This window comes from Sphaerodactylus townsendi, linkage group LG10 (genome assembly GCF_021028975.2).
Source record: "Sphaerodactylus townsendi isolate TG3544 linkage group LG10, MPM_Stown_v2.3, whole genome shotgun sequence".
NCBI classification, from domain to species: domain Eukaryota; kingdom Metazoa; phylum Chordata; class Lepidosauria; order Squamata; family Sphaerodactylidae; genus Sphaerodactylus; species Sphaerodactylus townsendi.
This window is the reverse complement of record NC_059434.1, coordinates 23,051,620-23,073,958: the sequence shown is the minus strand read 5'-3', so window position 1 is coordinate 23,073,958 and position 22,339 is coordinate 23,051,620. Positions and strand designations below refer to the sequence as shown.

Here is a 22,339-nt window from a genome sequence, read left to right as displayed (position 1 = left end):
AGGGGTGATAAGCACAGAGCAAAAGCTCTGCCAGGTTAAAATAAACCAGTTCCAAGAGATTCCTCTGTTTCAAAGTTTTAATCATTCAAAACTATAGTTTTGGGAGATTTCCTGTGAGCTACAGGGAGGAGTTTTAGAGCTCTATTGTTCGCAGACATGGCTTATACCTTTTCCATTAGACCCTCCAAAGCAACTCTTCCAACATTATTCATTGGTTGGGCTGTGAAGACGTATAGGGTACCTGTCATGCTCTTAACCTTTTCCCCCTCCCATAGCTCACCTTTGCTTTCTATATTTGGTTATATTCTTTATGTCATACCTCTGCCCTGTACTAGGATTTTGGTTGCTATATCAACCAAGCCTGTTTTTCTTCCGGTTATCTCTCCTGGCTTCATTGTTACATTCTTTTACCCTTAGCTATCAGTGAATTTACAGCTTCTTGCAAGAGCTAGTGTCTTGCTTAAATCTTACATTTCTCTGATACTCATAAAACACACACACACTCTCTCTCCCTCTCTCTCTCCTATCAGGGGCTAATGGGAATCATAGTCCATAAACATGTAGAGGGTAAGAATTGGATGCCCCAATCTATGTCTTACTTAGATTTTCATTTTTTTACTGTCAGCAGCCTGGCCACAGCATTCTGGCTCAGAGATTCCAACCCCCCCCCCTTTTTAAATGCCAAGTCACAGTTGGCTTATGGCAATCGCCGTAAAGTTTTAAAGGCAAGAGTCCTTTGGAGGTGGTTTGCCATTGCCTGCCTCTTTGTCACAACCCTGGTATTCCCATCCAAGTACTAGTTTTCCCATCCAAGTACTAGTCAGGGTTGAGAGTGTGTAACTGGCCCAAAGTCACCAACCAGGCTTTCATGGCATGAGTGGGGATTTGAACCGGGGTTTCCCAGATCCTAATCTGGCACCTTAATTGTTATATTGTCTTTTAGTGATTCTAAAGGGGTCCCAAACGTAGTGCCCACGGAAAAGACATCTTTTCCAGCACCTGCCAAGTATTCTTAGGAAGTACCGGTATGTATGGCCAGGTAGGACTTTTGCCCAGCAAGGGTTTGGATGGACATTGGAAATTTGACTAAAAATGTTGCTTGGATAGCAGCTGCCACTATAACACAAGAGTCTTCCCTGAGTGACTGGACACAAACTGTGGCAATCATCTTGAAGCTGGCTCCACCTCCTGTGGCCACCATTGTGTGCCCATCATGCCATGCCAGAATTCCAAAAGTGTCCAAAGGCTCAATGTAACTGATATCCATGTTGTTCCCCAACTGTGTGTGTGTGGGGGGGGGGGGGAAGGAATGTTAAATAAGTAAATTTTTTTATTGTCCTAATATTTCCCACAACCATATAAATGTCATACCTGCAGTACTTCTGTCGTTATGTGCCAATTCACACACCCTTGCTCTATCAGGTAATTCACAAATGATATTTGCATTTACCGACTCCCTTTCAACCTGCATTTGCATGCAGACAAAGACTTTAAAAAGTCCTTTTTCTAAGGCAGCAACTCATGTTTCCATTTAGCTTCACTGGGCCGTTTACTGTTGTTCTCATGGAAAAATGAAGTTGTGTTTTTTCACATGGTCCCTAACTGGTCAAGCCGTACTTAAAGGGCAAGTCCTCGCAGGCGTCCGCATTTTTCCTTGGGCGACTAAGGGCTCCCGAGGACAGCCTGGCTAAGACGGTGGAGTGACCTCACTCGCGACCACTCCAAAGGAGAGGAGGCCATTCCGTGACACCAATAGGAGGGACGGATTCCTACTCCTCCGCGTTCATTGGCGGAGACGAGCTCCCGCCTTTGTGCCCCGTCCCAGAGGCGGGCCTCGAACTGCGGGAGCACCACTCAGGATGAAGAACGGAGTCCGCGACGCCAGAGGGGCGTGAGAATTGGCGAATGAGCGGCGGAGATGTTTGTTCCTGTTTGAGGGGGTCCTGCCAATGGGGAAGTGGCTGAGGCGGGCAGAGGACGGAGCCGAGAAAGCTGGAGGGAGAGACGCGGGCAGAGGCTGCAGTCGTCCCTCGGTCTGGATCGCAACGAAATCCTTAAAGGGCCCGCACCCACCGTCGTGAGGAGGAGGAGGAGGAGGAGGAGACGGCGAGTGGCCGCGGCGGTGCGCGAGGCGCTTCCGGAGAAGGAGAAAGTCTCTGGGCTGCGTCGGAGCCCCCCGCCCACCAGCTCACCTGGAAGCAGGAGGGAAGGAGGTGAGCTGAGCCCACCTGGGGAGGAGGCGGCGTCGCGGGTAAGGTTGGGCTGAGCCCGCCCCCCTGCTCCCAACTGAAACCAACCGCCCCTCCGCCTCGAGACCCGCTTTGTAAACGGGGCAGAGCCAGTCGGAAGCTTCCGCCCCACCACCCGCTCGTTGCCCGCTGGGTCTCTTTTGTTTACAGCCTGAGGAGAGGAGAGGAGGAGGAGGAAGAAGCCCTGTCTGTTCTGAGCGCTTCCTTCCCCTCAGCCACCTCCCTCTCTTCCCACCTCTACCGTCCCCTTTAGAAACCCCATCTTTTTTGGGGGGGGAGGGGTCGCGTGTATTCCTCTGCCACTCCCCCCTCTCCCGTATCCTTCACCCTCCCGTCCTTTATTGGGCTTCTTACAGCAGGGTGAATTAAGTGGGTCGACGTTCCCCGTTGGCTCCCTTTCAGCCACCTGTGCCCTCTCGCATCTCTTACGTGGGGAGGTGTGTGAGAGCGAGCGAGCAGGGCCGCCTTAACAGCATTATAGTCTCCCCCCCACCCAAGCCGTGCTTGAGAGACGTACACATGTATGCACGTGTGGTTGCAGATGTGAGAGTGTTCCTAAATCAGAGGCGAATGCCCTTATGTTTTCTTGTTGTCCTAAAGATTAACGTGAATGTTCATTATCTTTAGTAAAATACCTGGTAGACATGCATTTTCTAGTAACAAGTATTTGTAGGTTAGTATAGTATTTATTGGCAGCAAGTCTCAACATACATAGGGGGCCCCATGTGCGTGGGGCCCCCAGGTAACTGTCCAGCATGGTCATGCCTTTGTGAGAGAAAAAAGAGGCCCTTAAGGCAATGCCTTAATCTCTCTTTCTGCAGGGGGTGGGTTAGGGGTGGAAATAAGTCACACACACACACACACACACACACACACACACACACACACACACACACACACACACACACACACACACACACACACACACACACACACACACACACACACCCGTGAAGGCAAATCAACTCAGTGGGGTGGGGAGGATGAGCTTTTCCCCTTGCGCTCTTGCAGGCACCTAGCTTTCATGCTCCCGATACTCTCTCGCAGATCTATTATGTGTAACATAAACATGCATCACACCTAGGCTAGACGGGAGACGTGGGCGTGAACCTACCCATCTCTCCCCATATTCTGGCCTGTCGTGGAAGCTGCAGTTGTTTTGCCAGAGGTTAGCCTGGTGGCTGGAAGGAGAGCAGCATGAAGAGGAGTGTGTGCATGCATGTACAGGCCAAGAGGGGAGGACTGCGTGGCAGGTCGCTTCTGGGCTGGAGGGGCCAAGACATGAGGCTGGCTACACGTGTGGTAGGAGAACAAGGGCCTTCTGTTGGAGGGAAACATGGAACAAGTGAAGCAATGTGTCTTTGTTGCTCCAGCCAGCTCTTGTGTTTTTCACTCTTTAGGTCCAACAGGCTTACCAGAACCCTGTTAAATGCAGGGGGTGGGGGTGGGGAGGGAGAATACATTCTATGCATTCTGCTGTTATAGTTGAGGTATTGTTAGTGTTTGGGAACAGTGCAGCAGAATTTCCTGGGCAGAGTATCACCTTATTTTGGGAAATGTGTCTGTCTGGAGTGCCTGAACAGCAGAAACAAACTGTGGTTTAAAAAATTATGATATCTTATTGTGTAAAGTTAAACATTCACTTAACATATATATTTCTATTCAGCTGGGTCAGGATACAAGCATGGGGCCATGAGAGAAGATAAGTGCATTTTGCCAGGGTATCTGGCCTGGGCTACTAGTATATCATTTTAAAATTTCTAAAACAATACAGGATTTTTGTTTGTGGTTCATTGGATGGATGGCATGGAGTCAGGCTGAATTGCCAGCTTGTATTGGTCCCTGGGAAATGATTCTTGGACCTCAGCTATGGTGGTAACATGTAGATGTTAGTTAGCTGCCCCAATATGGGGGACTTTAAAAAAGAAAATATATATCTGTACGTCCAAATGACACATCTCTGGCTGCGAAATGTCTGTTTTCAGTAATGTTATGGCTGTGGAATGAAACTTATGTCCTGAAGATTTCTAAAGATGGGGTTAAATATGAAAAATTATATTTGAAATCAACCACTGAAGATTCTCTGACTGTAATATTACAGTATAGTGGAGGCCAGTTTCTCTGGATCTCAATAGAATTTATGCTCAAATACATTATTACCAGTATGAAAACTGTTGATATTGTATTTTGGTGGTACACAGTCAGGTCATCATATTTTCAAGGCATGGGAATTGATGTGATGTACTTTATTGTAGCTCTGTCCTTGCATCCTGGCTAGCAAAAAAGCAAATGTATTCTTGAGGCAGACACATCCATTTCTTCTTTCCCAGGGAATGGGTGGAATTCCATCCATTTCAGGATGTATACAGTACTTGGTGGGGGGTGGGGGGGCATGCAAATGGAATAACCAAACAAGCAAATATTTGCACTCAATGTGGCTAACAGACTGTATAATTTGTGAGTTGATTAAATATAATATATACATTAAAAGGGCTGTGTCTCAGTAATGCCTCAATACATTTTCAAGTAAATCTCACATACAGACAAGAATGCATTCGTAAGAACTAATCAGCGCTTTAACAATTGCTTCCGTAATCTTTTCAGGGATAGCTAATCACTAAATGTTGAATATTGAAAACCCAACACGAGTGACCAGTTTCTGGATATATTCTGACTTTGAAAATCTTCAAAGGCTTGTGAGTGCTTTGTATCTACAATGTAAATAAATATATTATTGTTTATTTCCATATTACAGTTCCAACTCTAAAAGGCAGTGTTTTCATTCTACTTACTTTGAATGCAGGTCAGTGAGTCATATATTAACTTGTTCTTACAACAATCTGAAATAGAATATATATACATGAGCAGGTCCCTATTTCATCAGACCAACAGAGAGAGATATTCTTTTCTAGTTCAACAAAGACATTAGACATAAAAATTACCAAGTTGAACTTCTTTTGGCTCTGCAAAGGTTTCTGTTGCTGAAGAAAATGTCCTTGAAAAGAAAGAACTCTGTCAGTCTCTAAAAGTCAGTTGCCAGCACACCTCCACGCAGGTGTTAGTAATTAAAGTGGTACAGTTCATAGGCCCTTTCCCCACATGCAGAATAATGCACTTTCAGTCCACTTTCACAATTGTTTGCAAGTGGATTTTGCTATTTTGCACAGTAAAATCCAGCTGCAGAGTGGATTGAAAGTGAAATTCAGCATGTATGGAAGGGACCATAGAAAAGCAGAAAAGTCCAGGTTGGAACTGAATCCCAAAGGATATGTAGTTTTCAACCTGTGTATGTAGAATGCTTTGATTCTATGCAGTTTTTGTTGTATATTGGTTTGTGTGTCTCTTTCCTCCATGGTGGCCAATTCGAAGAAGCAAAGGGATTCAGGCTAATGTTGTTTTTGTATAAAATGTTCCACAACGGGAAGCCTCCATGGCCTTATTTTGAATCCAGGACAAGTGCTTCAGCACCCTGCTTATTATTTTTCCCATTTCAGGAGTATGTTTCAAATCCCAGATGTAAAACTTTAGCGCCCACAAAGCTATAAGCAAAGCTATGATGGGGTTTGTTGGGAAAATGAAACATCCAGTATTGTAGTGCTCTGGTGTTCATGTATGGCAGAGCTGCAGTTCTAGCTGTTGTTTCTCAGAATGGATTGTATAGTACTGCAGAAAAGGGCAGTCAAAACGATACGGAGATTTGAATGCTTTCCTGACAAGAAAAGACAAAGGAATTTGGTGTATTTTGATTTAGAGAGAAGATGACAGAAGGAATGTGTTAGAGGTTTATAAAATTATGTGTGGGGTGGAGGAAAGTAGATAGAAAGAACTTTTTCTCTCATAATGCTGTAACTAGTAGGATCCAGTGAATTTAATGAACAGTAGATTTGAGACAGACAACAAGAAGCACTTGAGTAGGAAAGCAGGGTGTAGTGTTGAAATACAGCATCGCTTAGGGGTGTCAAACATGTGACTCGGGGGCCAGATGTGCCCCATTAAAGTTGATTATCAGGCCTGCAGGACAGCTGAGGTAGCTCCCATTGCTCCAGATCTGGAGTGAAGGGCGGGGGGGTTTGCTTAGCTGGCATGTGGGCCTGATAAACCCTCTCAAGGCAGCCGCCTCACCTCACTGTCAGGTCACCAGGCCAGGCCATCCCTTATTGCTGTTCTGGGGGCGAGGCAGCCACCCCTGCTTCACTGGGCCCAGGCTGCCCAAGTTGCATCTGTCATATCCAGTCCTGGTAATAAACGAGTGCAACAACCCTGCTTTAGGTGGTTTTAAAAGGGTTTAGATACATTCATGGGTGATAGCACTACAGACGGTCACAGCAACCAAACTGAACCTCCAAACTCAGAGGTAGTAATCCTCTGAATACCAGTGGGGAAGGCTTTAGTTTCTGTGCCTTATTTACATGCCTTCTGGAGGCATCTAGTTGGTTGCTGTGTAAAATGCTCTGCTGGATGAGGTGGCCAGGTTTTCAGTACTTCTGCTATGTGGCATAAGCATCTCTCCCCTTTCACTCAGTTTTTCTATAGTAAAGTGTAAATATTTCATCTTCATCTAAACATCTGTAGTCCTCCTTGCTTTGTTCAGTTTGCTGGAATTACTAATGTACTGGTTGTAAGAATTTTCTCTGACCTGTGCAAAGGGGAGGTGGATTTACATGAGCAAAAAGGAGCAGGTATTTGTCTGAACCTTCAGGAGACTCACGATAACAATGCATTCTTTCATATTAGGCGTGTTGTTCTATAAGAATAAATAACAAAAGATCACTGAACAATAAAACAGTAATAACATTTCTATGTAACCTTTGTATTTGTGGAAAGAAAGGAAAACAAATTATCCAAACAGTACATTTGTTGCAATAAAACACCAATACTCTTGGCTAGCTACATTGTATTCAAGTAGATTTTTGTTCTTATGTTACAATTGCAACTTAAGTTACATAGAAAAAGTTCAGAAGGTTATAGAACAAGTACTAGAAAATTGCAACCCTGCTTACCTAGTGCTTCTGCTATTACAGTTGTTCCTTTCGCATCCCTGGGGTTAGAGGTGCAGCGCCCCCCACGATTTGGAAAGCGCACACAATTTTTTGGCCCTCCCAAAGCGTGTATCAAAGAGCCTTGGGCTGGCAAGGTGACGTCTGTGGCCTTTTTTCATCATGCACAGACAAGCTGCCTCAGGGTGGGAGTGAGCGTCAGAGCTGCAGGTGTTTCTGGCAGCTTGTGTGCTTGTGTTGTGAGGGGTGTGGGTCTGGTGTGACCTGTGATCAGTCAAGACTGCAATGTGGAAAGTCACGGGGTGGTGGTTGGGGGCAACTATAGTTTTTTGCAGGCTACAAGAGGAGAAGCAACTTCTACACATCGGACTGCAGCCTTTCTATTAATGGCATATGATAAGGATAGTGGGGATTGGGTCTTCCTTCCATTAGTGCAAGCCCCATTCTTACTTGCATCAGATTGTCTTTGATTGCAGATTGCTTGCCTGTTCTTCAGAGTTCATGAGGCTCCACCGAACTTGGGAGGACAGCAGACTGAAGAGGAAAGGAGAAAGGGGAAAAGTTCTGTGGTTAGCACGGAGCACTGCTTGGACTGCTTCCCCCACCACACCGTGACTTTCCACATTGCAGTTTTGACTGATCACGGGTCGCACCAGACCTGTACTTAGAATGCACACCAAGGTTTCAGATGCAGCTATTTATTGTTTCATCCCTTTCTATCTGATTCAGTTAGGATTGATGGGCAGAGGGAAGATGTGGGTCAAACAGACAAATGATTGTTAGGGATTTAAGTCTTGGCCTTTGTTAAAAATGTGATGGTAAAGATTCAGAAATTGATGGCAGAACAATTTCAGACATGACTGATACATTTTCCTGTGACCTTTCCAGCCTGGCTTTTGACCTGGTTATTTCATTCCTTTGGTAGGGCCAGTGCATGATCTGTAACTATGATATTGCAGAGCATTTCCTTCTTGAGGTCTTTGATAAGGTCAACCATCGTCAAGTAGCTTTGTTCTGTCCTTTTCTGTAGACAGCAAACAATTTCCACTGGTCATCTGGGGAATTATAATGTGCTGTACCCAATATATTGTGTACATTGTAGCTGTGCTTTTATATGAGGCCCTGAGGTAATCTATAGCATCATAGTGGGGTGTTATTGATATTGGGGATACCCAGTTAGATATCTCTGTCACAGTTTTCATATTCCATGGTCTCTGTCCTGAATCTATGTTATGAATGAGGGGAAACAAGTTGAAATTAAATTAAGAGAAGATGGAAGTGGTCAAGGTAAGGGTATCGGATGTTCTAGAAAAAATTGATATGCCAACTTTGGTTGGTGTAAAGCCTTATCAGATAGGGTGAAATGTTTGGGGATTCTCTTTGCTTCCTGAAGAACAGATTGGAGTAATTGCTAAGCCTGGCTTCTGTCATGTACATTTGACCTGCAAGCTGTCATTCTTTCTGTAATCTCCCACTGTAGCCAGGCCAATTTACATTTCTGCATCTTCTAGATTGGGCTACTGTAATCTGTTTGGGGCTGCCCTCAAAGATATCTCTGATTCCAGCTAGTGCAGACTGCAGCTACCTGCTTTTTGATTGGTGTGGGACAGTGAGAATATAAAGTGAGTCCTTAAGCAACTGTTTTGATTATATTATTTCCAGGGTCTGTTACAGGTCTGGTTTTCTATTTCTCTGTACAGTATAATGATCTGTGTACTCAGCTTTGGGCCTCTAAGTTAAGTTGGCACAACTCGTTCCATCTTCTCTTGCCTTAATAGTATGGTTTTATTAGGTTTCCTGTACTATCAGCTGGGTTGTCAACTGCCTGGACTCCTGTCCTTTTAATGGAGATTGAGCGGGATGCTATTTAGCTCTGTGTCATAAGAAACTTCAGCTGTCCATTTCCACAAGTTAAGTTTCTATTAAAAAGCAGGACTTTTTTCCCAGGGGGTTAGCAATTCTAACTGTTGGGGCAGACCCACTCAACGGGCTGGGTGGCTAGTTGTGACTGCACTGACCTGTTGCTTTCATGGGGGCTTCCAGCAGCATTGGGAGGCTTAAAATGCAAAAAAAGCCTCCCCACTGCCAAGAAACCCCCATTGGACTGAATGGACTCATGCCATCTTTTTGGTGGTCTAAGTCTGAGGCCTTGGCTGCCAGCGTAATGTGGGCAGTGGCTGGAAGAAAGCCAACTAAGGTTGACTCCTCCTCTGACCACACCCCGGGCCGACCCCTACTACCCTGGTGGCATGGGTGCTGGGGTGTTGGCGTGGCATTCCACTGCTGCACACTGGCAGATTCACCCCTCCCATCAGGGTAAGTGCCCTGGGGAGGGCAGATCTGCCAGTGCTGTGCCGCAGTGCTCCCACTGGCAGATTTGCCCTCCCCCTTCGGATGGGGCTGATAGATGTGTTTAGCTTAACTTCCTTCACTGTTCTCATGACAGTGATCCCTTTATGTTACAGGTGTCAAACTCGCAGCCCTCCAGATGTTATGGACTATAGTTCCCATCATCCCCTGCCAGCATCTGGAGGGCTGCGAGTTTGACACATATGCTTTATGTGTTTTGCTGCCTTTTTCCCCTCCAATTTTTCTTCGTGTATGTCTGGTCATTTGTTCCATGATTTTGAGAAATCTTTACCTATAGTGTTAAATTGTAGTATGCCTTCCTGAAACCAAGATGCTTAACCAATTAGTGCAGGCTGTGTATGTGTTTTGAAAGCACAGGACAGCGGTGGCATCAGAATAGGTGAAATTGGCTGTCTGTGGACACTTCCTATGTTTTTGATGCTGGGTTTATATTAAATACTGCATTAGTTCCCAGCCTTGTTCATAGATAGGAAATGGCTAGCTTGTTCTATTGCAGTATTAGCTCCTGTGATATTGCCCAACATTCCATGAGTGGAATTCATTTTGGAGGAAGTGTTTGAATAGCCCAGAGAGCATTTAAATAGGAACTGTAGTGAGCATATGTATAATGTATAATGCTTCAAGGAACTCTTACTATGTTAACTGTATCCTGGCTAGAATCCTTTTACTTGTTCTTAAAATGATGACATCAGTAATAGTATGTGTTACATGAGCAGACTGGGGCATAACAACTGGGAATATGCTTTGTAATGGAATGGTTGCCTGCATATCTGCTATTCGGATTTAAAGAAAAGTATCAGTCTTATGTAATACTTTGGCTCTCACATGATGGCATTGGCCTATATTAGAACTTGATGTCTGGCATCCTTTTCTAAAACAGAAGAGCAAAACTTAGATTTTACATCTAGAATTATATCAATTCTAAGGAGTTTTGATATTCAGAGTAAATTTGTTGGGAAGCGTGGTCTGTTTATACCTGGTGCTGTGTTGCCGAGCTCTCTTAACATCTGGAGAACCAACCAATGGTGTTCTCCTGCAAGTTTATTCCATTGGTAAGTTTGGAACAGCAGTGGTGTGGATGGGGCAAGCTTTGCTTCTTGCCCCCCAGAAAACAGTGCTATGGTTTTGGGGGTGATCTAGCAAAGCATTCTGCTTGTATACCCTCCTGTGGTAGGGAATGCATTGTCTGTTGCTTGGCATTCCGTTATTATGGAAGGTGTTTCTCTGAGAATTCTTGAAAACTCCTTCCCACTAGAGGTTTGCCCCTGTGCCTACCCGGAGCTAGTTTTATATGCCGTGCTAAAACAGTCCTTAGGTTTTTTTATCTGAGTGTTTTTACTTGGAGAGTTTGCTGATCGATTGGTCTACTTACAAAAGAGGGACCAACAAAACCCAGTTCCTCCCTTCTAACCTTCCTTGACTCCTGGTTCCATCTCTGTTCTTCCATACCCTTTCTGACACAGTTTACCTCCCTCAGATTGCCTGGCATCTGCTAAAGGGTTGAGTGCCCTCTCCCAGACATGGAGGGGGTTGTCAAGTGATTGTTGTTTTGGAGAGTGCACAGAATCCTTCTCTAGATCCCACAGGACATTCTGTGTGAGGTATGGATCTCATATTGTTTTGGCTTGTCATAGTAATTTATTTATTTATTTATTTATTCTTTCGATATTCTTTCGATTTATTTATTCTTTCGAATCCAAAATGATGCCCAAGAAATCAAAGTTCTTGATTTTTTTCTGCCATCTAGTTAGATGTTTAGTGTTTTTATTGTATTTCTTGTGCATGTCTATTGCAACTGCCTAGTAAACCTTTAATAGTGGCTGTGTGTGTGTGTATGTGTGTGTATATATTTGATAAGGAGATTTTTGAGAGTCCTTGAGACTCACTACTGCTTCATTTTGGGTTCTTTTACCTTGCCTGAAGTCCTTGGATAAAGCCCTGGTAAATTATTAGGGGACATATTACAATTGCATTGGGCATGACAACATGAAGGTTTTAAATATTGATGCGTATGCGTGTAAAATAGCTAAGTATTTGTTTAACATTTGGACAATACATACCACAAATAGCCCACATACTGTAGCCTTTCAGGTGCTTAGGAAAAAGTCAGTTTTGGGGTCTAGTGTACAACTGTTTAAAAAAAAAGAGTTTGTTTATAGTCTGGCGTACCATCAGTGCTTGTTGGTAGGTCTGTACATTCTGGGTTCTATAAACTGTGCTCAATTCCATGTTAATTCATTGAATGTCTAATGCAGGGGTCTGCAACCTGCAGCTCTCCAGATGTTCATGGACTACAATTCTCATCAATTGGCCATGCTGGCAGGGGCTGATGGGATTTGTAGTCCATTAACATCTGGAGAGTCGCAGGTTGCAGACCCCTGGTCTAATGGTTCTGTAGCTCAGATTGAAAGTCCAGGTACATGTGGCCAGTTCTAGGCATGGCAGTGACCATTTAAGAACAGATTTGATCTTTGTGTACAGCAGCATTTAGAAGATGTAGCAGACAGAGAACTTATCCTTCCAGTCTTTTACAACTATATGAATTTGTCTAGAAGATTATTTTGAGAATTTTGAATGTTTCAGCATAGACAAGCCAACCTACTTGAGGACATCTACACACTGGGTCTTCAAATTAACAAATAGAGGTTTTAGGATATGATGGAACATTGTTGCCAGCTATAAATCAGGGCTGGTTAATGATACAAATTTTCTCTATTCTTACTTAGAAAATAGAAATTAAATACATAGCAGGTTGTGCCAAAAGTGAGAATTATAGTATCGAGTGGCTATGCAGATTTAAAATTAAGCTTCAGGCTTATCCCCCTACTTGCCAATCTGAATTTCCTCTGCAGCGGTCCCATAGTTACATATGTAAAAAACCTAGCCTTTCAGAGCTAGTAAGCTTTCTTTGAGGTTCACTAGTAAAGTGTACTATCATGTATAGAATCGTAAGCTATAGAGGTCTCCGGATGGGAACTTGAGGCAGATAGTCTGTGGATCTTGTCCTTGCCACTTAGGAAAATATTAATTGATTTGAAGCTCTAATATAGAGTGATCGCAACATTATGTAAAGAATGGTGGAAGGGTACAGAAGGAGTCACATTACTCTTTACATTCTGAGGTCATAGTCTCCATTTCTTGCCTTCATAGTCTGTTGTCGGGGTAATAAGAACGTTCAATAAATCTGGGCGTTTTTAGGCAGTTTGTGAAGTGGTAAAAAGCTATGACGTGCAAAGGTCCCACTTCTAATTTATTTTAGTGGAGCTTGTGCAAGATCAATTTTTTGTGGACTGTCTAAATTAATCAAAGTATAAATCTCAAAATATAATCTTTCAAGAAAGGGTACCTCCAAGGGAAGATTCCCTCACCATTGATATTGTACATAGGTGCTGTTCACAGTAATTAGTGTATTGACGCCCCATTGTATGCAACATGAACTGTTGCTTACATAAAGTATTTCAAAGTCATACTTACAATAAATGTTTTGTGGTCTCTACAGCTGTTCTTGTCTGTTCTACGTATTCTGAACACTGATTTTTATCTTGTGCTTCTGGACAACTCTGATCAGGAAGTTAAATCAATTGTGTGTAAAATGTGAAATATGATTAAGAGGGAGTGGGTTTCCCATGTTTAACTCATTTTCCATTGTTTACTGCTAAAAGGAAATCAGTAAATTCTTCTATCAGAACACCAATAAAATTGTTTTGAGTGCAGCTCTGTTTACGTCTAGAATTTTTCATACTGTGATAACTAACAATATTCTTTTTGAGCCTTGTAAGCAGTCTTGTTGCATGTTGAGACTTGAATTGTAGTAAGCAGTTAACATTTGCCTGAGCGGCCTCCAGGGTGAAATTAATAACATTGCAGCCCTTTCCACAATTAATCCAGTCCAAGCCCATTAATTTCAGTGAGTTCAGACTGGTGCAACTCTGCATAGAATTGCACTGTAAGTCTGTTGAACATTACAATGTTTGCTGTAGGGAAGGGGAAGGGGAGAAATTCTCTGCAGCTTAAGCAAGTTAAAACAAGTATGTAACTGACTTTATTGCTCTCCCCAATTTTTTTATGGGTCATAATTGAAACATAGTTATATCTACATTAGAAGATGATTGCACTGTTTTGTGTACAGTGTGGTTAGCTCGATAAAACTAATATGTATTTTCAGAGAAAAGTGATCTTCATTCACTTCATTCTTTAAGATGGGATTTGAAGTGCCTTTTTGACATACTTGCAAAGGGGCAAAGGAACAGAAGCTTACATGGTCTTCTTCATTCCAGTCAGGACACACTACTTTTGTTAAACTTGCAGATTACATACATACTACATGTTTGCTAAATATTATTCTGCCATATGTAAGGTTTGTAGGGAATAGTCTTTTTTTAAAAAATGTGTCGTTTTACAGTTCTGTGTACACAGAATAATTGAGTCCATGAGAGAAAATAGATTGGAAATAAATTTCATTTATATCATGGACTAAAGTAAGGTTCATTGCCATTTGGCAAAGAGGTAAGTAGTTGACCTCTTTGTCAAACCTTCTGACTGAGCTGTGGAAGCTATTTTCAGAGCCATTTGGGGGGCAAAGGTAGGATGTAAATTAAATGAATGTTACAATTTACTAATTTATATTCTTTTCCTTTTATTTTTCCTCCTAGCTTTCTGCACATCTGCTCATTGTAACCTGTGTAGTTGGTGACCAAGAGCCTTCTTTCATCTTTGTGCCTACTTTTGCATTCTCAAAGTACAAGCTCAAATTCTGGGGGGGGGGATATCATGATGGGCCCATCCCAGATGACTTGGATTGAACACTGTTGATGATAAATGGCTTCACATTGGTAAGACTATCCTTTTGAATTATTTTCCTGTTTTATCTTGCTTGAATCTCTGCTTCCTTTGCCTCATGTTCATCTTTTCCTAATTATGCTGCAGGAGCGTTTTGATACTGTATTTCATTTGCCCTAATTTAATATAATTCTTATTGCTACCAAACTATTAAAAATAAACCATCACTTTGTAAGCAAAACCTCTTTGCCTCTTTCTAAGTGTTCCCTAGAGCTGTTCAGTCTGAAAACATTGCGCAGATGTGAGCCAACCAGGGGAGCTTCCCTTGCCAGGCGGTCCCATTATGGTGGCCATGCAGCCATACACATGCACAGCGTACAGGAATGTTACCTGTAAGAGTTACGTGGCAATATTTTATTTATTCCTCACATTTACAAATACAGTGTTCTTGAACAGTGATTTAGGTTAGCTTCTGATTTGTTTTTGTTTTTAAGGTATACTTGGTGTCTCGTCTCTTAATAAGTGATAAATATGTCTCATTAACTCTTGCTCAAAGCAGGAATTTTTTCTCAAGTAAGTATGTGAAATGGGAGTTTGAAGAGGTGACAGCAGCCTGTCCTTTCATGGATTCACAAAACAGCGAAAGTCATCACAGTAATTATTTCTTTCTTCTAGCACTGGGCTGAGGTTGATAGTGTTGTTATCAGGGAAATAAGCGCTCATATAATGAGATCAGCATGATGGCATATTTTAATATTTGTTTTCAGCCTGGCTATATTATGTTCAGGAAGGTACACATACCCTCCCTAGAAATTAAGTAAGCCTGCTAAGGTTTGGAAGCGTGAGGTATTTGGGACGGAACTCTTTCTTCTCATAGTGAAGGCTGTGATTTGCTGGAAACAGATTCTTACAGATGTTCAAAGTTTATGATGTAAAATGTCACATCAGATATCTACGTGATTATAGTCTCTAATAGCTGCATGGTTGAGGATTTAGGTCCATTTTTGGGGGGTAGGTGAGATTCTGGGATTATTTACGTTTAATTAGTCTGTATGGGGGAATTTCTCAGGGGGAGCTGGAGTGACTGTTTTTCAACCAGTAACACAGATTGCAGGAACCTAATACTGCCTGTCCATTAAAAACTCTCATCCCTAATGTTTCAAGCAAACTGGACCAAGAGGACCAATTCTACAGGCCCCTGAACAAGATGCCATCAGCCATTCTACTTGTCTGCCTTGTTTCCTATGGGAAAAAATATTCATGCTTTCTCTGGGACAGAATCAATAGCTAAATACACAAGAACAAATAAAAACTGGCCAAAAGCCCTTTAATGGGAACAGAACTAGCGAACCCAACCGAATCAGTGTCAACCCAGACAATCCAAGCCAGCCCAAATGAAGAAAAGGGTGCTGTCGCAAGTGCATCAGAACCAATGTCAGACCACAGAAACCAAGCAGAGCCCAGATCCAATATCAAACCAGAGAATCTGACCCAAACTACCCTTGCAAGGTGGTACCAAGTCAGCAAGCCAGATTCATCAAGACACTGACACAGACAGACATACTAACATCACTTCCCCAAGGAATTTCCTTCTAGTTCTGATTTTTAAGTTTTGGAAAGACCATTTTCTTCCAGTTCTCCAAAACAGGCACAGTGGATACAGGAACAAGGATGTGTTCACTTCACTTGCTGTCTGGGAGGGATAGTTGAAGAGTGACTAGTTGACCTTCAGGCAGATCAAGCACTTGATCCTTCAGGGAAAGGATGGTGGTGTAGGCTGACAATTTCACCTGTCTGGGCAAAAACGTACTCTAAACACTAATCAGAGGGTATGAAATGAGCCTCTGAGCCACAAGTGAGAGGTCTGGCCAGAGCACCTTTTTTCCTACTTACAGTAACTCACTGGATAGCTGGAAATCAACTCACGGGCCTCACCTAGGTAGTCCTTGTTCCCACTGAAGCCTGACTCATTTGACTTAGATTCCCAGAGAGGCTCACTGCCTCTTTGATGGCTGCAGTCTACATACACATCTTGGAGGCGGCAGGGGGGAAGTTCTTCTCAGAAGTGGAGGCAGCAAGAGGTATCAGGGTTGATTTCCCCCTCTTCCTCCCTTGCTTAAGGTGGTGTGACCCTCTCAGCCTGCAAAGGCTCCACCCACCAAGAGAACTTATCTCTGCAGTGAAAGAGTTGGCCAGCCCACTCAGCAAGACTACCCTTGCAAAGTTTCTGCTATTTAGACATGCTGCTTGGTGACAGCTTCCAGGCTGGACCTGATACCCTCTTTCAACCTGTTCAGTGATGTCTGCACATCTTGTGCCTGGGTCCAGAAAAGTGACTGCCTGAAGTGTTTGGATGAAGGGAACCATCAAATCAAATATTTCAAAAACAACCGAAACATCCCAGAAGTCCAGTAAACCACTTCCCCAAACAATACACAAAGAATGATCTTTCCAATAGCTATCAAAGGGTATGGTTTGAGAATTTGAGAATCAATTTGAGAATCAAAACTCCCTTCATCAGATACACGGATTTCACAGTCTTCCTATCAAAGGATGACTGTGAAATCCGTGTATCTGATGAAGGGAGTTTTGATTCTCGAATTCTTATACCCTGAAAATCTGGTTGGTCTCTAAGGAGCTATTTGACCTAAATCTATCTGTTCTACTGCAGACCAGCATGGCTACCCTCTGAAACGGTAAAACATGAAGAATACCAGAAGGTAAACTTTGAAACATTGCAACAATATGAGACCCCCTCCCCCCAGCACAGTCTCTTTAAAAATTAAGGTGTCAAACAGCTAATATTAAAACTTCTAAAACAAGCCAAGTGACTCTGACAAAGCGGCACAAACCATTTAATCCCCAAACAATGCAATACAAAACCAAAGAAAACCTAGGAAGGGGGCACCCCCTCTCCCCAGTACAATGCGCCAGCCAAAAATACACAGGAGAAATAGAAAGAATATTTTAAACTAAAGCACAAACCAGTCGTGGCAGAAAACAAGAAGAGGAGCTCCCCATTGAAATTACTGGGCTTGGACTCCAGTCACTCTCCTTAGGATTGCAGTATAAGCCACAGACAGGCCAGTGCAGTCAGAGGCAAGCCACAAGCAGCACTACAAAATATCTCATCCTGTAGTGAAATCAAGTGGCAGCCAGCCCTGCTTTTATTTTCTTTGTCCTTGGTCAGAAGGACATGGTCAGAAGGCTATGAAAGAATTATCTTGATTGGGCCGAAATAGCGGCCCCTAATGTGTGATTTCATTTTCCTTGGAGAGTTGCCTTCCTCCCCTTGCTCCCTGTTGCTCAGTAAACCCGTTAAAAGGAGAAATTCCTACTTGGATATTCCCATATATTCCCGGAAAAACTGGAACTCAGATACAGGTATTTCCTAAGAATCCCCATTATACCTGAATAATACCAATACCTGGACTAAATTTATATGTGTTCAATCCCTACTCTCATCACCTTTTATTCCTTGAAAATGTGTGGTTTTGGCAAGTAAGACATTTAATCGATCAAATTGATGACCCAAGAGGAGAAGCAGTTCAGGGAGAGCTTCCTCCTCTCATCTCCCTCCTTTCTCTGGTGTTTAGATTCTAGCAACTGATTTGGTGCTTGCTTCCTTATGGTCCGGTTTATGGGCAGGAGATAGGTACAGTCATTCATGTGCATTCTGAACCCAGATTTTTTTTTGCCATTAAGATCCTTTCTCCTGGAGGTGACTCCGGGCCTCCTGGCTGGGTGATTTCCCATCCCTTCCTCAGGGAGGCAGGAACTAAATCTTGTGCCTTCCTGTGGAATGCTGGTGTTCTACCAGACAGGCAAACAGTTTTGCTGTTAAGAGGGGACAAACGTGGGGTGTTAAAGGAATCTCAGGAGTAGCAACTTGGAAACTGAATCCCATCCCCTCTCCCTTTCCATGCATTGTAAGTTCTCAGAGGTTTGAGCTGGCTCATTCTTCCACCTAGTTTATTTTCCCCTTCAGTTTACATTTAGTTGCATGTAGTATTCTGTGCTTTTTGGAGTGCAGGTGTATTTTAGGTGAGTTTTTTCCTTTGTTAATTTACAGAATTGTATTTTTCTGCATACCTGGTGAATCCTCGGAGTAGGTGAGACCCTTTCTTTGTCTCTGGGTGACCCAGTTGTGATGCTTTTGTTATTTGCATGAGCCAGGCTATTTACTGATAGGTATAATGATGACAGACAGAACAGTTTCTTTGTGGGAAGTCAAAAAAATGTGGAGATGAGTGCTTTTACTCATTCCTTTTTATCTCTTTTCCCAGAACACTGACTTCTTAAAATAAGGTGCCTGAAAGTTTGACTCAGTGTTGATACTGAAGTGCCAAGGGTGATTTTGACAAGCAGCGCTATCACTTTACTCATATGAAGGTGGTAGAAGAGACCTCCATTGTTAGAATCAACAACAGAGGATTATAAATTAGGAAAAGGAACATTTGCTAATATCTACTCCTAGTAGACTTTCTGTTCAGTATGTTGGTTTTCTACTTGCAGCAACTGAATGAACATTCAAAAATAGTATTTTGTTTACAATTTGATGCGAGACAATCCTCGTTCTGCTTAGCTGCATTAATAGCTATGCATAAAATGTTTGGCTTCATCAAGTAAAATCTGGGAGTGCAGAAACAACAGTAGTATAAAGGATCAAAATAAACTTCTCAACAGGATTGTTGTGGGCTTTCCAGAGAGATGTCTGTTACACATTGAGTCCACACTGTGTAACAGACATCTCTCTGGGATACACCTCTGAAGGTGCCAGCCCACATATGCAGGTGAAACGTTAGGAACAAGATCTACCAGACCACAGCCATACAGCCCGGAAAGCCCACAACAACCAGTTGAGTCTGGCCGTGAAAGTCTTCTCAACAGGGCTTTCTGGGTAAACACGATCAAATTACATTTAAAAGGTTAAAACTTGCAACATGCCGTCAATCTGTTAAGAGAGTTCTAATTTCAGGGAAACGTTAGGTAATGAAGCAAGACTACAGGAAGCGAAGACTTTTTTTGCCTTTTGGCAATGCGTAATGGTGTTCCAGACATTTAGGGCAGTGGCTGAGGGGAAAAGAACTCTTTATGTATTCTACATTTTGTTTAGTGGGAGTAGCTTAATTCAATAACACGATTGTTCTTGGTTTCATAAGAATTCTGTAGTTTACACCACATGAATTATTTATTCATATTTAGTGGCTTGCGTCAGCTTTCAATTTTTAAAAATTAAACGATGGTACCCAGAAAATGATCTTAAATTGAAAGGTTTCATTTTACAACTATTTGTTTTGATTGCTCGTTAGATTAGAGAGTCGGTGAGTTTTTGCTGTATGAATGTATTTTCTTTTATGTGTTGCTGATTGTACTTATAGAATTGTGTTGCTGATGTACAAATAGAATTGTAATAAATCTAATTGAGTTAGAATTATAGACCGTTTAAAGATGTCATGTCCAGTTGTCACTTGGAAGCGGCATCTGCATGCTGGCATGCCAGGCCTTGCCCCAGTTCCTCCTGGGGTTTCTGGCTGCTGTGTGGCAACCTTGCGATAGATAGTAAAACTCAAAGTGTTTTTTAGGGGGAGGAGTGGGAGGGGATCAGTGAAAGTTAAACAGGTCTTGTCATAGTTCAGTGGTGGCGAACCTATGGCACGGGTGCCAGAAGTGGCACTCAGAGCCTTCTCTGTGGGCACGCGCAAACAGAGTCGCCCCCCCCCCCCCACATCTAGGCTGGCCTGGGCCACTGGGCTCGATTATTGGCATTAAACCTAAGACCTAGTTTTGAGGAGGCAGTGTAGGTAACCCTGTTAAGCGCTGTTAAACCCCACTGATTTTCATGCAAAGAACTAAAGCACAATCTTTTACCTAGGAGTAAGCTCAGTTGCTGGCAATGGGGCTTCCTTCTGAGTAAACCTCCTAGGGTCGTGATTCACCTGTTGGAAGAGTTGCACAGTTGCTTCAAAGCAAAGCCACCGACTACCACCAAGCTTACTCCCGAGTAACGCATGCCTTGGAGCCAACTGTTTTTTCTAAACTAAAACCTCAGTATTCAGGTTAAATTGCCGTGTTGGCACTTTGTGATGAATAAGTGGGTTTTGGGTTGCAATCTGGGCACTCGGTCTTGAAAAGGTTAGCCATCACTGTCATAGTTGATTAACTACATACATTGTCATTGACTCAGTTTGCTTATGAATAGAATAGTTAAGAAAAGGGAGAAATATCTGTTTTATATAATTACTACTGTGGCACTTGGATACATCTTAGAAGAAACATGAGTTGAGAGCAAATGCCTTCATTATCATCAACTGTCTGCACATTTTGTAATGTAGTATTTAAAAGTTTTCACTGTGCCTGATTCAGGTTACTCACATTGATTTATCTGTGTTGGAGCCCTTCTCAAAAGCTTTTTTGGTTGTACGATTAGTTGGGACTTAATGGGGATTTCAAAGCTTTTTACTTCCTTTCTGTGATCTAAACATGTCTGCTCATTTCAGAAAGCTTTGGGGTTTTTTATTCCTTTCATTCCTTGCAAATGGAGAATACTTAGTTTCCTGACTAAAACATCAGAATGCATATCAGCCAAGGGAACTTTCCTTAATAGGAAGTGTTCAATGGGAAAGAAAATTGAAAGCCTGTCTGTGAGGACTTGGTCCAAGAAGGGCACATCCTTGTACTGTTTACATAGGAGAAACAGAAGAACGTAAAAACAAGACAAAAACCTTCTGGTCTTGAAACAGCTGTGCTGTTGCTGTAAAAGCATAACTCTAATAGGAGAAACATGGCTCACCTTGTTATATCTGTAGACTGTTGTCTTTTAGGCTGGTTTTCATGATTCTGAAGGGTGATTTCGTATTATGTACATAGTCTGTCATGGTCTATGAACAGGCCATAATTTGAACCTTCTAGAAGTGATAAAGTGCACTGGCTTTCTGTACTTCATTCTGACTTTCATGTAGCTAAGTGAGGTATGGGGTTAACACCCTGCAGCTGAGTTCCATTTGGCTAGTAAGAGGAGTAGCAGGAAACTCCTGTTTTGATGAGAAAAAATGTTGTAAGCAGTTGATAAATCTAAATAAATTTCCAAGGGCATGGGAAAATGCACAGGGCAATTTATTTACTTATTTTATTCAATTTATCTATTTATGGAATAACACAGGGAATGGAAGATATCGTTGGGTAGTGCAAAGGTAGAAGTAGAACACAGCATTTCTTTTGTATTTATGGAGCGAGAGGTATATTAAATAAGGAATCTTCCATATTATTTTCTCTCATATACGTGTTTCTTATGCTCAATTGAACTCCAGGGTTATCAGTGGTTGAATTCAGTGCTGAAGTACAGGGCGATGCTTTGTACTGCTGTCTATTCCTGTGCTTTGTGATGTTTGTAGACCTGCTCTTACAATATGCAAGTCATTAAAGTTGAAATATTTTTTGGAAGTTGGGATCTTGGAATTGCTGTGTGAAAGGCAAACATGCAGTAAATGTTCTGAAACAGTTTGTTCTTCCACAGTCTGCTTTTTATTTGAATTAATTGTGTATTGCTGAAACTGCCCTTCCAAATGCTGGAGTTGCTTAAAGGGATGATGATGATGAGTTATTAAAGGAATGAGTTTTACTCTGAATTCTGTTCAGGGTTTAGGAGCGATACCCCAGTCTCTGAAATGTGTTCCATCAGGCCTGTAGTTTTACCTGTTTTCTGACATTCATTTGCTGTGGCCTCAGGGACTTAACATAAGCATTAACTGAGAAACCCAGCTGCTAGTGGGGTGAATCCTTTTTGGATCATAACCAAAGTGGACTGATTTATTTCAAACTTGTTTTCTCCCTTGAATTCTGTAGAATCAGATTTGAATAGTTTAATCTTTATAACAATAATCTTTTTTTAAACAGTGTGATTGCGAAACCCTTTTAGTTTTGTAACTTAGTTGGTATTATCTT

The 22,339-nt window shown here is 42.4% G+C and overlaps 1 protein-coding gene across 1 annotated transcript in view; it reads left to right on the top strand.

The window, feature by feature from the left end:
• Nucleotides 1-1,986: 1,986 nt before the first annotated feature.
• Nucleotides 1,987-22,339, top strand: part of FRYL (FRY like transcription coactivator) — a 188,735-nt gene continuing 168,382 nt past the window's right edge. The window contains exon 1 of the mRNA XM_048508727.1: nucleotides 1,987-2,213. The gene's annotated coding sequence lies outside the window, so the exon portion shown is untranslated. The remainder of the gene's footprint in view (nucleotides 2,214-22,339) is intronic.